We start from the raw sequence: 18,879 nt of genomic DNA, 5'->3' as shown, positions 1-18,879 counted from the left end.
TACAATTTATTTAAACATGTTCCAGCTCGGAGAGCAGATTTCATAAGAATTACACGATGAAATGTTTTTCCAAAAAGGTTTTGTCCAATTCGATGGTTAGACAATGGAAGTGTGGTGGAATAAGCACAGTACCTTTTACCATTTCTGAAAACCTATGCTGATAAGTGTTTCTGGTACCAAGGAACATTCAAGGTGTGAAAGCTTTAAAACTATTAAGTCACAAGTGAGGAATCCTCTGTTACCAGTCAGGTTAGCTTTCTTTCAGACTTCTTTCTTGCAGCTGATATAGAACCCTTTCTTGTCAGGTTTCAATCTGATCCACTAATGGTACCTTTCCTTTATGAACATTTGCGCAAGCTACTGAAATCCCTTATGCCCAGGTTTATAAAGAAGTCCATTCTGCTTGAAGCTGTAAGTTCTGAAGATCTCTTGAAACTAAATCTAACATCCAGAATGTGTGTGTTCTGCAAAAGAAGTTGACATTGGATTTGCAACCCGAGCAACATTTAGATCTGTGAAACTATCTGACGTTCAGGTGTTACATTTTTGTGAAGATTGTCTGAAAATAATACAGTGTTTATGTAAGAAGATATGTATGAGATCACCTTTTGAAATATAGGCTCACATATGGTGCAGCATGTCTCTCCTGCATCTGTTTTGGATGGAAAAGTAGGTGAAGACCAAGTGGCATTACAAGTCCTAGTTGAAAAGTGCCATTTTTCTGGCCCTGCTGCAGATGATATAAAACAGTTCTATACTGACTTATGTAGTAATGACAGTGTGATTGCAAGAATGAAAAATTTTGACATTGCTGTTGATCGGCTGGATCAGATGTGGATGACAGTTCTTGAAGACTGTAACAACAGTGCCTTTAACAGTGTCCAGAAGATTTTAATGCTTTCACATGGAAATGCTTCTGTTGAGTGCAGTTTCTCTGTAAATAAGCAATGCCTTGTCGATAATCTTGATGATGACTCACTTATTGCCCAATGATGTATACATGATGCAATTGTAACTTATGGAGGGCTTGAAAAAGTCCCTATAACAGAATCTTTAATCCATGCAGCAAGGAATGCAAATGGAAAGTGGAAGGAAGCATGATACAACAAAAACTCAGAAGACTCACTTAAAAGAGAGGAAAAGAAGTATGGCAGAACTGAAAGAACTGAGTACAAAGAAAGCTAAAATCCTTGAGAGATCTTCACAGGAAATCCAAGAATTGGATGAAAAGATGAAAGCATTAAAGAAAATAGTGTAGTTGTGTTTTTTCGAGTAATGTGTTCTTTTGAAACTTTCACATGTTAATGAATGCCAATTCTATATGTTAGAAAAACATTTCAAGTATTCAAATTGTGCATTTATTTTAAAGGAAGAAAACTATTTTACAAAATTACATTCAGTTTATAAACATGTATATTATTTTTCTTGTGACTACTGAATTGTTATGGAAATAAATTAACTCCCAAAAATTGGTAAAACAATTATTTTGTAATGTGTGGGTGGATAGGATCGGATAGGCTATAAGGGGTGAAAGGAGGCCATCAATAATTTCACATAATGTGATAATGAAAGCTTGCTACTATATTCGTAAATTCCCATAAATATACAGGTATAAGAGGATAAAGTATGCTTTGTGGTGAATAGATTAATCTGATGTACTTCAGTTTACGGTTTTAGACTTGAGTGTGACTAAGTGTGAATTTCCATCTAAGTGCACTGATTTTCTTACATATATCACCTTCGACTGAGTGCCAAAAGTTTGGGGTTGGGGCAAGAACAGTTAATTTTTTCTTGGTAGATAAGGGATAGCATTAAGAAACCGTACTGGTGGGGCAAAAAGTAGGGGGACAATCCCCCCCACACACTTCCCTAATCGCTGCTACTGTATATACATGTTCATGTACATTGATTGCCCTAATGACTTGGTCTGGAAAATTTTTGTTCGTGGTCTGGAAAACCTGGAAAAGTCAGGGAATTTTGTTTTCACAAAATAGTAGACACCCTGTTCATTTTTTTTTCCAAAATCCAAACAGTATCCATTACTATAAGGAAGGTTCAAATTTTGTGTGACAATGATTACCAAAATTCTATGATAATTAGTAGGGCTGAGCTGATACCAATGCCAATGTATCGGTATTGGCCGATATCAGTGGTGTCAGTATCGATTGGAATTTACCTGTGCCAGCCAATACTTTTTGATCTTTCACGTAATCTGAAAAAAATGCCCCTCGACACTTTCACCGAGTCTAATTATTCTGGAAATTATGCAAAACTTTCTTATTATTTTGTATCAATTTTGCACGAAAACTGTTTTGTAATTGCATGACATCTATTTTTACATTCTCATTTGAATCTTGATAATTCTGAAGCAAATTTCTTGCTAAATGTATGCATACAATTGTAGAATATTTACACACCTATATTAATCAATATTGTGAACATATTTTAATTATTGCAATTTTCAAGTATCTGTATCGGTGGGAATTGGTAAGAGTATCGGTATTGGTTGAAAGTGGTATCTGTTCAGCCCTGATAATTAGTCTTTCTCGTAGAAGAATATGTGTATGTGCGTACATACAAGTTGTAAATGAAAATGTAATATTTTGATATTACCTTCTGTAATTGGAGACTTGTCTCTGTTGAAGGAAAATAAATAAATATTAGAAAATCCTAGAACAATTGGAACCATTACTGTTGTGTTGTGCTGCTTCCAACTATGTCATGTGTGTGGTGCAAAGGGTTTTTGTGCTTAGGTTAGGGGAGTTAGGTTTAGGGCCCTTAGTATTCAAATAATGTTTCTAAATGCTTTCGTTGTTACGTTAGGGTGGCCATGTTTATGGCTCTTAACATTACAATCTTTTCCCTAATTGTTTTCAACATCTCATCATGTTGGTGCTGGTCTCATGCATGACACCCCTTCGAGCCTCGTATTGGCAGTGATCAGTAGAATGGCTTGTCATTGAAAAGAGAATATTTATGTAAGGTATCATTTACATCTTCTTTTCACTCATAATAATGGACTTCGGTAGGGCAAACAGCAGGGTTGGCATTTTGCCTGTTTTTTTTTTTAAAAAAAAATCTGATTTTTTCAGATAAAACCCGATTAAACCTGGCAAAACTGGGTTTTATTTTGTTTTTTCATGTTATGTTTATAAATATATATATTTTAAAAATGAAATACATTTTTCCCTGATAGTAATATATTGGAACATTCAATTTGTATTTTTTAGTTCACTGAATCAAAAGCTATTTAATATTTCCTGTTAACATTGTTAAGAATTGACAATCAAGGTCTCACACCTTGAAATAATTAAACTAAAAACATACATAACCCATCCCACAATAGACCATTGAAGGTCCAGGCCTACCTACTGACTGCCGGCCACACTCCCACCTGTTCCTACTCCGAGATGGGAGATCATACAACCAATTACAGGGTGATGTGTGGTCAGCACGACGAACCACCAGTGGTCGTTGTAGGTTTTCATGACTGGGTTATGCTACACATTCGTAGCTCCCCAATTTAAACATGATGGTGAGTGTTCACTCAGGCTGAAATCTCAGGAGAAAAGCTGTTACGTTACCCCAAGGAGACCCAATCTCGCACGCATCAAATAGCCGTAGCCCAGAGCATGACCGCAGAGCCACAGCGCGGGACAAATGATTAACACCATGTAACAAAAAAAGTTTTTTTTTTTTGTTTAAGTAAATTTTTGTTTTGTTTATGATAAATTAGGTCAAAACTAATATGTATGTGGTATTGCTACCTTCATGTAATTATTTTTCTGCTAATGGTGGTTAATTATATGAAATGTATTGGTTAACATGAATTAAGCATAGGAAAATTCATAAGATAAAACTGTGCAACCTAGTATTCTAAAATCTGTTTTGTTTTTGTTTTGGAGGGTCGCAGTATGTAAGGATGGCATCTTCCCGTCGTTGTAAGCATGATACAGACAGTTTTTGCTATGTCTTCCTTAGTTCAAAGGCACTAAAACGTAGTATAAAGGAGGGCAACAACTTCTGCTCAGCATTCAAATCTTATTTCGGTTTGTCTGTGGGAGACCATAGACGGGTGCTGTAGATCCACTCTTAAAGGCTGGTATAGAGGAGAAAACAGGAAAATGAAATTTGGCCTACCTAGAATTTGGTGAGAACCTACGGGTCACCTATCCAACTACTATTTCTGTGTTGTAGACTTGTCCCATCACAAGAGGGGCAAGAAAACCTGTGTTTTTGAATATCCTAACCTGCCATCATCTCTCCGTCCCATTCCACACAGAGAGGAGCTCCCTGTTCCTCCTCGTCCCCCAGTATGGGATGAACATGTAGATACCAGTATTGAATCGATTACAGACATGTACCATGAAGAAGGCCTCTCAGGGGATTAAAATAATACACCTCACTTCCCCATGCAAACTGAGTTAAATGACTTAATCAGGGATCTAGGACTAACAAAATCCAATCTAGAAATTTTAACATCACGATTAAAGCAGTCTGCAAGATATCCCTCCAGAGGAAGCGTCATGAAACTTTCTCACAATACTTCACTCTCACAGAAACAATATGCTATTGCCACAGTGTGGATGGCCTTTTCAAAGAAATAGGGTTTGAATATAACCAAAGGGACTGGTGGCTCTTCATTGACAGCTCCTGCAGGAGTCTTAAAGCTGTCCTCATTCACAATGGAAATGAGTGATCATCAATTCCAATCGCTCATTTGACTCATCTAAAGGAAGATTACTCCAGTGTTCAACATCTTCTGCAGGTGGTAAGCTATGCTGAACATCAGTGGGAGGTAACACTGATGAACAAATTCAAACTTTTTTTTGCTCCTTTGAACGAAAATAGGTGATTATTTATAATTCGACCCCGCTGAATCCAAATCTGAAAGTAGAAATGCTGTATCACCTATCGTTTCTCCTGGATTTTCATTTTTTGTTTTTAATGAAAATTTAATTCCCTTTGTAATAATACATCGAAATTTGAAATTATTTTTGTTTGTTTGCTCATGAAATAAGATTTAAATATTGAAGTGAATAACTATGAAATATAAAAATATTAAAAATATATATATAGGACCGATTCTGACTGTTCAATGAAGAAATTTCATGCAAAAAAAGGAAAAAAAAAACAACACATTTTTACTCACATTTTCAAAATTTCTTTCTTGAACTCTGCTCTTTGTAACTGCCACCAGAAACCTCTTCCTTGAGGTTCCAACACTAGTCTGCTAACATGTTCTGTACCGATTTTCCTGCATATAGTTTCTCCATGATAGAAATATCCTGGTGAAATCTCTCGCTGCATTCGTCACTAACCGCGCCTAAGTTAGGGTGGAAAAAGTCCAAATGCGAATGTAAAAAGTGAATTTTCAAGGACATATTGCACCCCATGCGCTGATAACACTTCAACAAGTTCTTAACAAGTTCCTTGTAGTTGTCAGCTTTCACATTTCCAAGAAAATTACAGCATACTTGTCTGAAAGCTAACCATGCGCATGTCTCTTTTTCTGTTAGCAAATTCCACAAAGTTGTCATCATGAATGATCTCACGGATTTGCGGCCCAATAAATATGCCTTCTTTCAACTTACTATCACTGAGTTTAGGAAAAGTTTTTCTCAAGTACCCAAAACCCTCAATGTGTTTATCCAAAGCCTTAACAAAATTTTTCATCAGCCCTAACTTTATACTCAACAGTGGTAACAAAATCTTGTCTTTCTCAAGTACAGTATCTCCAGGAATTAAGTTTTTTCGTATGGGCCAATCCACAATGTTGTAATGTTTATCTTTTGCCCAGCTGTCCCATTCGCAAAGAAAGCAACAAAATTTTGTAAACCCAGACTGCATGCCTAACAGTATAACAATCATTTTGAGGTCTCCGCATATCTGCCAACCATATTTTTCATAATTTATCACTTTTAATATTGTATCTATATTTTCATATGTTTCCTTCAAGGTGGAAGAATAGGCAAGGGGTACTGATGGGTATATATTCCCATTATGCAACAATACTACTTTTAAACTATTCTTAGATGAATCTAAAAATAGTCTCCACTCGTTTGGGTTGTGACTCCTTCAAGTTCTTGCAGAAGGACTTCTACATCATTGCAGTAAGTTAACTCATTACTAACAGAAAAAAAATGTGTCAGTGATTGTTGGCGTTTCTGATATGACACCTTAACACCATCTTGTAATAAATTCCACCCTCGGAGACGAGAACCTAATAATTCAGCTTGAACTTTAGAAAGGTTGAGGTCTCTGACTAGATCATTTAGTTCGGATTGGGAAATAAAGTGAGGTATATTTGGATCAGGAAAATTTGGATCGGTGTTTGAATAGAGGGTCCAGGATCGTCATCTGGAGAAGCACTGCTTGGTTCTGTTTCATCCACTGTCCATTCTTTAGGAGGCTTTGGAATTGGTATAAAATCATGAGTCATAGGTTTCTTGGCTGAAGGAACATCATAATAAAATATAGAATGTTTTGATTTAGAACTATATCCCACTATGTTTGTTAAACAGAAGTAACGATCCGTAGTATGATCCATCTGTTCTGTCCATATTACAGGGTTTCCGAAGGGCATTGATTTGTGAGTGCCATTAAGCCAACCACGTAAAGTTCGTGAACAATTACAACAAATTTTACCTGGTGCCCAGCTTTTTCCCTCGTCTACTTTACTTTCAAAATATAACTCATATGCTTTTTTCACTATAGGAGTGATAGTATTTCTCTGCGACTTCGGAGTAAATTCCCCGCAAACATAACAAAACAAGTTCGGGTTATTCACACATTTGTGTGACATGGCGAACTCATTAATTGAGTTATAATATATTTCTTTAAAAAACAATTATGAATGCTCTGATCGTTTTGTTAAAATACAACTTCACTTCACTTTACACAATATTACATTCACAATTTCACGAACATACACAAACATAAAATATGGCTACTCGCGAAGTTATCGGAAAAGAAGTTAAGACTCAACTAACCCACAAAAGAACAAATTTTAACAGAGAAACAGGAAATTACTCTGCTGCCACATGTTTCCTCCATGAAATATTAAGTGCCAGTCATAAACACACAAGGTCGCTAAAAGGTTCTTATCCATTTGCTAGGAACCAAACGTTAAGCCGGATGCGGAGCAGGCTTCGGAGACCTGAAACCATAACACTATAAAATGTGGGTGTTCTGCACAAAATTTAGGTGATACAGGAAAACGGATGCGATATTCGTTATCAGCACATCTGAATACATAAAGATCACTTAGTTTTATTTAAAGGAGTATTTCATTGTTTATCAGTGCACTGATGAACAAATTCAAACTTTTTTTTGCTCCTTTGAACGAAAATAGGTGATTATTTATAATTCGACCCCGCTGAATCCAAATCTGAAAGTAGAAATGCTGTATCACCTTTCGTTTTTCCTGGATTTTCATTTTTTTGTTTTTAATAAAAATTTAATTCCCTTTGTAATAATACATCGAAATTTGAAATTATTTTTGTTTGTTTGCTCATGAAATAAGATTTAAATATTGAAGTGAATAACTATGAAATATTAAAAAAATAAAAAATATATATAGGATCGATTTTCACTGATCAATGAAGAAATTTCATGCAAAAAAACAGGAAAAAACACATTTTCACTCGCATTTTCAAAATTTCTTTCTTGAACTCTGGCGTTTGTAACTGCCACCAGAAACCTCTTCCTTGAGGTTCCAACAGTAGTCTGCTAACATGTTCTGTACAGATTATCCTGTATATAGTTTCTCCATGACAGAAATATCCTGGTGAAATCTCTCGCCGCATTGGTCACTAACCGTGCCCAAGTTAGGGGGGAAAAAGTCCAATTGCGAATGTAAAAGTAAATTTTAGGGACATATTGCACCCCAACACTTCAACAAGTTCCTTGTAGTTGTAGTTGTTCCTTGTAGCTTTCACATTTCCACGAAAATTACAGCATACTTGTCCGAAAGCTAACCATGCGCATTTCTCTTTTTCTGTTAGCAATTCCACAAAGTTGTCATCATGACACCATTAAGCCTTGTTTCCATGATTATGAAAAAGTAAGTATGCTAACCAAGGCAGTAATTTATTTTATTAAAAACATAAACTAAACGTAACGTTTCAACCTTCTAGCAAGGTTGATACAGAGTCTGATGAAGACCTTGCTAGAAGGTTGAAACGTTACGTTTAGTTTATGTTTTTAATAAAATAAATTACTGCCTTGGTCAGCATACTTACTTTTTCATTGTCATCATGAATGATCTCACAGATTTGCGGCCCAATAAATATGCCTTCTTTTAACTTACTATCACTGAGTTTAGGAAATGTTTTTCTCAAGTACCCAAAACCCTCACCATGTTTATCCAAAGCCTTAACAACATTTTTCATGGGCCTTAACTTTATATGCAACGGTGGTAGAAAAATCTTGTCTTTCTCAAGTAGAGGGTGATTCCTAACACTCTTCTCTCCAGGAATTAAGTTTTTTCGTATGGTACATCAATGTTGTAATGTTAATCTTCTGCTCGGCTGTCCCATTCGCAAAGAAAGCAACAAAATTTTGTAAACCCAGATTGCATGCCCAACAGTATACCAATCATTTTGAGATCTCCGCATATCTGCCAACCATATTTTTCATAATTTATCACTTTAAATATTGTATCCATATTTTCATATGTTTCCTTCATGGTGGAAGAATATGCAAGGGGTACTGATGGGTATATATTCCCATTATGCAACAATACTACTTTTAAACTATTCTTAGATGAATCTAAATATAGTCTCCACTCGTTTGGGTTGTGGCTCCTTCCAAGTTCTCGCAGAAGGCCTTCTACATCGTTGCAGTAAGTTTACTCATTACTAACAGAAAAAAAAATGTGTCAGTGATTGTTGGCGTTTCCGATATGACACCTTAACTCCATCTTGTAATAAATTCCACCCTCGGAGACGAGAACCTAATAATTCCGCTTGAACTTTAGAAAGGTTGAGGTCTCTGACTAGATTATTTAGTTCGGATTGGGAAATAAAGTGAGGTACATTTGGATCAGGAAAATTTGGATCGGTGTTTGAATATGAGGGTCGAGGTTCGTCATCTGGAGAAGCACTGCTTGGTTCTGTTTCATCCACTGTCCATTCTTGAGGAGGCTTAGGAATTGGTATAAAATCTGACTCATAGGTTTCTTGGCTGAAGGAACATCAGTAGAATGTTTTGATTTAGAACTATATCCACTATGTTTGTTAAACAGAAGTAACAATCCGTAGTATGATCTTTCTGTTCTGTTCATATTACAGGGTTTCCGAAGGGCATTGATTTGTGAGTGCCATTAAGCCAACCACGTAAATTTCGCGAACAATTACAACAAATTTCACCTGGTGCCCAGCTTTTTCTCTCCTCTACTTTACTTCCAAGATACAACTCATATGCTTTTTTCACTATAGGAGTGATAGTATTTCTCTGTGACTTCGGAGTAAATTCCCCGCAAACACAACAAAACAAGTTCGGATTATTCACACATTTGCATGACATGGCGAACTCATTAATTGAGTTATAATATATTTCTTTAAAAAAAACAATTATGAATGCTCTTATCGTTTTGTTAAAATACAACTTACACTTCACTTCCCTACACACAATATTACATTCACAGTTTCACGAACATACACAAACATAAAATACGGCTACTCGCAAAGTTATCGGAAAGGAAGTTAAGACTCGACTAACCCACAAAAGAACAAATTTTAACAGAGAAACAGGAAATTTCTCTACTGCCAGATGTTTCCTGAACTAAATATGTATTAATTCTAGCGGGCGCGTTCATAATCGTGTCACCAGCGGGCGCGTGACGCATTTTTTACGTCATTTAGTATCATTCATTATGAGCGAGGATTTTTATAATATAAACGTAAATGTTTTGGGATCTACATTTATTTATATCATATCTGAGGTTAATATAAATGAAACATATTGAAATACAAGTTAGAATGCTGAAAAAAGAGAAAGAAATAGTACGTAACTTATTACATATGTATAGCGCACCACGCTTTTCATCAGCAGGCGCGTGTCATACTTTTTACGACAAATATTCCTGCTGAAAACCTAAATGTTACAAGTCTATGTACAAACATTTTACAATCCAAGTTCAAGAGGGATCGAGTCTAGTAAAAATTCTCTACGTCATATGAAAAATTATGGGCAGTCTATGGCAATATCCTGTGTACTCACTCCCGCTTCCCCCTTCCCTCACCGCGCGCGCACACACACACACACACTCTCTCTCTCTCTCTCTCTCTCTCTCTCTCTCTCTCTCTCTCTCTCTATATATATATATATATATATATATATATATATATATATATATATATATATATATATATCGTATAAACTAAGTAAAATAAACCAAATAATAAGAACTTACTTTCACATTTTGGAATATGTCCGTCCCCTCAAAACACCCTGGGAATGAGCCTAGCTACCAAAGTAGATCAAGTCGCGATTAGCCTTTCTGTGCATAAAGCAGACTCAAAAACAAAATCAATCAATTTATTCTATTCAAGAAACTTGAAGGATACGTTGAATTTCGCTAATGTCTACGTTTTGTCGACTCATTTTCAACAATGACCGGACGAAATAATTACTGAACAGGAGCAGGCGCGCAGCGCAAACTTTACGACACGGTGATCTGATCTGAAATAAACAACAATTGACAGAGTATAACATATGGTTTAGTAACAATGACTGCTAATATGCAACACAAAATACCTATTTGAGGAATACGTAAAAAGCAGAGGTCGACGAAATCAAAGGAAACACATGAAAATTAAAGAAAATTACTTTTGGCGTAAATTTTGTGCAGGCGCGCCCGCTCGAAGGTTAAGTGCCAGTCATAAACATACAAGGTCACTGAAAGGTTCTTATCCATTTGCTAGGAACCAAACGTCAAGCCGTATGCGGAGCAGGGTGCGGAGACCTGAAACCATAAAACTATAAAATGTGGGTGTTCTGCAAAAAATTTAGGTGATACAGGAAAACGGATGCGATATTCGTTATCAGCACATCTGAATACATAAAGATCACTTAGTTTTATTTAAAGGAGTATTTCATTGTTTATCAGTGTAATATAACTGCTTTGTTTTTACGAGTGACGTGTGAAAGTAACATTTTATCTTTTTGATAACCATAAATGGATGAACCAACAACTCGCTCCTTACTGGGTAAAAATTGAGGTGCGATTTCTTTCTTGTTTTTCTTGATAGTTCCAAGCAATGGTATTTTCATTTCCAGCAAGTAGTCTGCGAGTGGAATACTTGTGTAGTAATTGTCCGTAGTAACATTACGTTTGGAATTTTCAATTGGTTCAACCATCCGTTTCACCACATGAATCGCTGAATTTGAAACAGGATAAGGACCACTTGGTTGCTTTCCACAATACTCTTCAATGTTTGAAGTATAGAATGTTTTTGCATCACATAAAGCATACATTTTTATCCCGTACTTGGCGGGCTTGCTGGGGATGTATTGAATCCACGAACAGCGGCCTTGGAACGGATGCAGCATTTCATCAATGGTTGTATACTCGCTCAAACTGTAGCAGGCTTTACGGTTGGCATCAAATTGATCCAGCAAGCTGCGAATCGCAGCTACTTTGTCAATCCGGCGTCTGTCAGGTCTAGTAGACTTGTCATCAAAATGCAAGCTACGGCGTAAGAACAGAAATTGTTTGTAGCTCATGACGGCACGACATATTTCAATCCCTGTTCCATCAGTAGCCTACAATTCTAAAATTATGTATAACAGCCCGAAAAGTGCCATAATCTCACTTCAAGTAGTATTTTTGCAGTGTCTGTCATGCACATATTTAGTCACAAGCCTGTGATTATCAATATACATATTTGTGTATTTTACAATTTCATCTACCATATCAATGTTTATCAATTTCAAAAAAGCATCTACCTCACTTTCAATATCTTTAGCACATTGTTTCAAACCCAGCAGTATTTCCACAATATTCACGGCTTTAGTCTTTGAACCCAGTCCATATGCTCTATGCCTCCATTTAGTGCATTTGTCCTTACCAACAAAAAAACTGTCCACTGAAAAACACTCCTATTCAGTATCAGAAAGTTCTTGTTCCGATTCATTGTCATATTGATTGACTTCTATATATTCGTCACTTAAGTCACTATCACTGTCCAATTCATGTGATCCCTCTTCATCAGAAGAAACTTGAAGGATACGCTGAATTTCGCTAACGTCTACGTTTTGCCGACTCATTTTCAACAATGACCTGATGAAAAAAATTACAAAACAGGAGCAGGCACGCAGCGCAAGCTTTACGACACGGTGTTCTGATCTGAAATAAACAACAATTGACAGAGTATAACATATGGATTAGTAACAATGACTGCTAATATGCAACACAAAATACCTCTTTGAGGAATACATAAAAAGCATAGGTCGACGAATTCAAAGGAAACACAAGAAAATTAAAGAAAATTACATTTGGCGTAAATTTTGCGTAGGCGCGCCCGCTCGAAGGTTAAAGTAAATAACTCTACTCATACCTTCAATGTGATACTTGAGCCTGCTTAGCTGCACACACTCGGCTGATTCGTGGCGGAATCGTTGACAAAGCAAGCCTCATTTCTTCATCGATGGATTTGAGTTTCTCTCTCTTTGATGTTTTAATTGCAGTCAACGTCGAGAAGCCCAGTGCACAAATAAGTACTTGAAAATGGTAATAACACATTAACTGCCATCTCTGAGATAACCGGGTATTCACTGCTTATTGACAACCAAAATGTATCCAAAGGCACTTCGAAAAATTTTAATTTCAATGTTCTGTCTGCTTTCAAATCTGCCAGTTCCTCTTGTAAGCGTAAATTTTTCGGAAGATATTTCGAATCCATACTGAATGGATCACAAACCCAGTCAAAATATTCAACGCTCTCTCCAAAATATTTTTTGAAAGTCTGCTGCAAGAGTACTAAATGTTCTTTAATTAAGTCCATGAACACCTTGTTATCGTCAGCAAGGGGCCATACAGTTTGGAACATCTCACACGATCCATTTTCAATTGTCTGTATCCACAAGTTCAACTTATTAATATAAATCCTTGAATCTTATCCATACTAGTCAGAATATTTTCGTTTCTACCTTGCATTTTTCTGTTTAGGTCATTCAAGTGTACGAAAATATCAGAAAGATACCCATTCATCATCTGCAAATAAATCCGCATACTCATGCCCTTCAATAGTCAAAAATGAAAGTACCTCATCTTTAAGTTCAAACATTTGCGTTAACACTTTACCTCGAGATAACCATCATACTTCTTTATGTATCAGAAGTGTAGTGTGCTCTGATCCCATTTCTTGACACAAAACGTTTAAAACCGCATATTTAGGGGCTGCGATTTGATGAAGTTCACGACTTTTACTACTTCGTCCATCACAATTTTCAGAGGAGATGGCAAAGACTTAGCAACAATGGCTTTGCAGTGAATGAGACAATGGTTGGTTCATAACTTAGGATTTATTTTGCGTACTTTACCCACGAATCCTTTCACTCGGCTCTGTCTGTACAAACACAGGGTGGCGACAGACCTGGAAAACCTGGAAAACCGGGAAAAGTCAGGGAATTTGAGGTGTCAAAAAAAGTCAGGGAAATGTCAGGGAATTTCGTCTTCATTGACTTTTTTAATTTTTTTTATTTATTTAAAGATATCGTTATGGAACTCTGCACGGGAACAGAAAATCTCGTTCATAAGTTTCGGCCTCAACTTTTAGACCCCTTTTATGCGCAACACAACCACGCAGGCAGAAACCAGTGATGGCAGGAGGAGGAGAGAGAGAGAGAGAGAAATTTCTCTCGCCCGGGCTTCTCGGCGGGAATTTTAAATTTGAACACTCTTTGGAGGAATATTGTTATAACTCGGGCACTATGGGAGCAATCTACTTCAGATAAGTTTTGTTTTGCAGCTAAAACATCAGCGCATGCAACCGTCTACAATTCAGAACATCGGACCGAGGAAGGGGGGCTGGGGGCACGTCCCCCGAATTTCAATGGAAAAAAACATAAAAATCTGTAGTTTGCCCCCCTCTTCTCTCGCTATTTTCGGGAGAAGGCGCGAACTTTAGTATTCTTTTCAAAGAATGGGCATTTTTCAAGAGAATGAAACATGTTTCATGTTCTTGGGTGCCATACAAGTTGAATAATAAGCCAAAATGTGAAACTCTGTTTTTTTACGAAAAATATGTAATTTGCATATTGCTCAGAATATTGTTATAACTCTGGCACTATGAGAGCAATCTACTTCGGATAAGTTTTCTTTTGCAGCTAAAACATCAGAGCATGCAACTGTGTACAATTCAGAACGCCGAACAGAGGAAGGGGGTTTTGGGGGCGCGACCCCCGAATTTCAATGGAAAAAAACAAAATCTAGAGTTTGTCCCCTTTTCTCCCACTATTTTGGCGAGAAGGCGCGAACTTTAGTATTCTTTTCAAAGCATGGACATTTCTCAAGAGAATGAAACATGTTTCATGTTCTTGGGTGCCATACAAGTTGAATAATAAGCCAAAATGTGATTATTTTTTTTACGAGAAATCGATGATTTACATTTTTGGAGGTAAATTGTTATAACTCTGGCACTATGAGAGCAATCTACTTCTGATAAGTTTTGTTTTGCAGCTAGAACATCAGAGCATGCAACCGTGTACAGTTCAGAACACCGTACCGAAGAAGGGTGCTTGGAGGGCGCGACCCCCGAATTTCAATGAAAAAAGAAAAAATCTGTAGTTTGCCCTCTCTTCTCCCGCTATTTTGGGGAGAAGGCGCAAACCTTAGTATTCCCTTCAAAGAATGGACGTTTTCAAAGAGAATGAAACATGTTTCAAATTCTTGGGTGCCATACAAGTTGAATAATAAGCCAAAATGTGAAACTCTGTCCTGTATTTTACGAAAAATAGGTAATTTGCTTATTGCTCAGAAAAGTGTTATAACTCTGGCACTAAGGGAGCAATCTACTTCGGATAAGTTTCGTTTTGCAGCTAAAACATCAGAGCATGCAACCGTGTACAATTCAGAACGCCGAACCGAGGAAGGGGGTTTTGGGGGCGCGACCCCCGAATTTCAATGAAAAAACCATAAAAATCTAAAGTTTGCCCCCTTTTCTCCCACTATTTGGGAAGAAGTCCCGAACTTTAGTATTCTTTCAAAGAATGGACATTTCTCAAGAGAATGAAACATGTTTCATGTTTTTGGGTGCCATACAAGTTGAATAATAAGCCAAAATGTTTTTTTTTGTTTTTTTTTACGAAAAATAGTTATTTGCATTTTTGGAGGAAAATTGTTATAACTCTGGCACTATGGGAGCAATCTACTTCGGATAAGTTTTGTTTTGCAGCTAAAACATCAGAGCATGCAACTGAATGCTGAACCGAGGAAGGGTCGTTTGGAGGCGCGACCACCGAATTTCAATGAAAAACAACATAAAAATCTGGAGTTTGCCTCCTCTTCTCCCACTATTTTGGGGAGAAGGCGCAAACCTTAGTATTCTCTTCAAAGAATGGATGTTTCCAAAGAGATTGAAACATGTTTCATGTTCCTGGTGCCATACAACTTGAATAATGAACCAAAATGTGAAACTCTGTTCGGAAATGTGGCATGGATTGAGGAGAGGGGGGAGGTTGGTTATCAATATGAATTTCCCAGGCTTGCTCCAGACCTGTGTCAGAGTTTCCACCCAAACATAAGAGTATGAAGGTCCAAAAAGCACATTCATTTCGTATTCAGCACCATGTTACCATATGGTATCATCGTGGGAGTAAAGGTTAAGCCTCTAAATATTACGTGGAAAATGCATTAAATTATCATTTTTTCTTGTCCTTATGGGAGTAAGGGGACTTGTCAACAGATGGAGAGGATAAGAGCAGGTGGGGCCATCCGATAGTTGTCGGACGTCGTAGTAAGGCATTTTGTTGGACAAACTGAAGGAACATGGAAACAAATAGGTTCCATTGATACTTACGATTTTTGTCGAATATCACCAGCCGACAAAGTATCTCACTACAACATGCGACAGAAATTGCATGGACTGCAACATCCAACAAAAATCACATGCATAAACAAGAATAGCTTTAGACTGCAAATATGCTGTTGGAATTTTATTACTCTTCTGGCTCACTTCACCTTATTTAATGTAGCAGTGCTTACGAAGGTTTTCTTTCATCATCCTGACGTATTACTGGTTTCGCACAAGTTAACATACGTTTACAATGGCATTGCACTATTCTTAGATATCAAGAAGAATCCAACCAAACGGAAATCTGCTATGGTGAACGTTATGAAAATTGGCAAGTGCATGCTCCCAACCTCAAATTTACTGCAACACTAGTATTGCAATGAAATTAACGCCACTCTCTGTCCTGTTTGTTTAAACTCGTGAGAGATGGTCATTAATCTCTCACTGAGTAAGGTTAATGTCCAATATTATGAAATAAAATACTAATAATAAATACGTAAATATTTTAATATCATATTTACTCGAATCATTCAATCATAAAAGCAAATCTCTTTCTTCAAGAATTGACTTTTCTCTGCCAGCCCTGCTAAATTTTCACTTTCCATCTACTGATTTAAATTAGGGGGAATTAATTTCCAATTAGTAGGGACATTAATTTTTAGCAAACGCGAAAACCGTGAAAAATGGTAATTGCTGCGAAGTTATGTTTAGGAATGTGCAGTGATGTCTGGACACCTCAGCCGCGATCAAGAAAGTGTGGTGCCCTAACTCCACACCCCTGTACGCCTTCATGGAAAAGTGCAGGGGAGCACTTTACTTTTACTTCCTTAAAAATCTGTTCCAACTGTCACGAAAATACATAGACCATGTGACCTATAATTTAAAATAATAGTTTAAAAGCACAGTGGAATATCAAGTTTCGGTATATTTGGCAGATAAATATTCTAAAACAAAAATGCGAATTTTGGGAAACGTAACACTAACAAGTCAAAAAAAGATAATGCCAATTTTTCGTGCCATAATATATCGGTATCTGTCACGTGAGATTGATTGATTTAAATTTTTTGGGTGCGTCGCCACTTATGGTCATTATGCACCCTTCAGTACATACGAGGAAAATTCCATTATCTAAAATCCTTACCTTAAAATTAAAAAAGGGTTACGAAAAATAACTTTCCCAAAATAACTTTCAAGATATCAAACTCTCACGAAGAGGCGTAAGCCATGTGACTTACAATTTGAAACAGTAGTTTAAACACGCCATGAAGGTATAATTTGCCAGAAAATGCGCTAAAATGAAAATGTCAATTTTGGAAAAAATGACACAGTATAGTAAAAAATAAAAAATAAGAAATTACACCAATTTGAAAAAAAAATAACAAAATATCAAGGTCCCTACTGATTAGGCATAAATAAAACAAGAATATCAGTTGTAATTTATTGCATTAGTAACAGTGAGTCCTAACCTAATTTTCGGCATAATCACCACCGTTGTTCTGGCATTTGTCGTAGCATCGCACTAAATTTTGTATGCCCATGGTATATGTGTCTGACAGCGAAGACTGGAACTATCTCTACCGCAGTGTAGCTGTCAAATCATTGCCCTGCCAGAAACCACTTCAGTTAAACAAAGATATGAAAGTCTGTACATTCAAGGCCAGGGCTGTACAGTGGTCCAAGATCGCTCACCTGAAGTGATGCAAAGGGCCCGTGTGTACTCAGCTGTATGTAGTTGTGCACATTCGATTGGCCTTCCGTGAATTGTCTGCACCATCGTCTGACCATACTATCACTCACGACGTCCGGTCTGCACACCTCACACAATTGCTGGTGGCTCTGTGCCAAATTCTGAGCATGCAATGTAGGCTACATCACAGTCAGTGGGAGACTGTATGAGAGCTGCAATTTTTAACCTAGAACTGTCCTAAAATGGCTGCATTGCAACTGTACCAGATTACAGCTACATGCCACTTCTTCCTGCCTGCATGTGTGTGTGTCGCTCTCCGACCACTAGTGCTGCGTACCATTGGAGATTTTTTCAGGATGCCCCTCGTATATGGACTTTCAGAAGCTTTTATTATTAGAGTGTTTCTGTTTTAATGTGTGGTTAGCTAAATCAGGTACCTATACAGTGCAATTCTATAAATTCCTTGCGTTAAATTTCTAATACCTACATACACTTTTCGTCAGCATTAATGGTATAACTGCATGTTGTCAGTTTCACAGTACTTCACATGGATATGCTGTACTGAAGCAGAAATCCCATTGATAATGTAAGGAAATATGACACTTTATTTTGTTCGATTCAATTGTTTCACTTATATGCAAGAGTTAAGTTGTTTGCTTTACAGAGAAGAGAGAAGTAGCTTTATGCATTGAAAAATGAGTCCGCACTCATGGTTCTTGCAAGCAGAGGGTTCCAAACCTCAGTGGAAATATCAACATATAATACCGAGAATGTATAAGGAGACTGATAAATTACAAATTGTATTTCTTACTCAATCACTCTTCACTCTTATCTCATTTAGTCGTAACTTTAAAAATAATCAAGTATTTTATTTTAAACTTAATGCATATGACAAAATTCCGTAATCCTTCCCTAGCTTGTGAATTGTAATAATTTTCCAAATTAACTATTTTGCAGTTTGAATTCAAATCATAGAGAATATAGAAATTAAGTCAATTTCATAGAATATAATATTGGTACTTAACAAAACCATATGTGGATCTGTATGAGTTTATTATTTCCATTTGCAAAAACATCGATTTAGTTTAGTTTGTAATTGTCAGGGAAAAATGTAAATTTTGTCCTGGAAAACCTGGAAAAGTCAGGGAATTTCATTTCTGCTTGTTTGTAGCC

The sequence above is a fragment of the Lepisma saccharinum genome, chromosome 2 (genome assembly GCF_977018435.1).
Source record: "Lepisma saccharinum chromosome 2, izLepSacc3.1, whole genome shotgun sequence".
In the NCBI taxonomy this organism is placed as follows: domain Eukaryota; kingdom Metazoa; phylum Arthropoda; class Insecta; order Zygentoma; family Lepismatidae; genus Lepisma; species Lepisma saccharinum.
The sequence above is the reverse complement of the archived record's forward strand: the minus strand, read 5'-3'. Positions refer to the sequence as shown.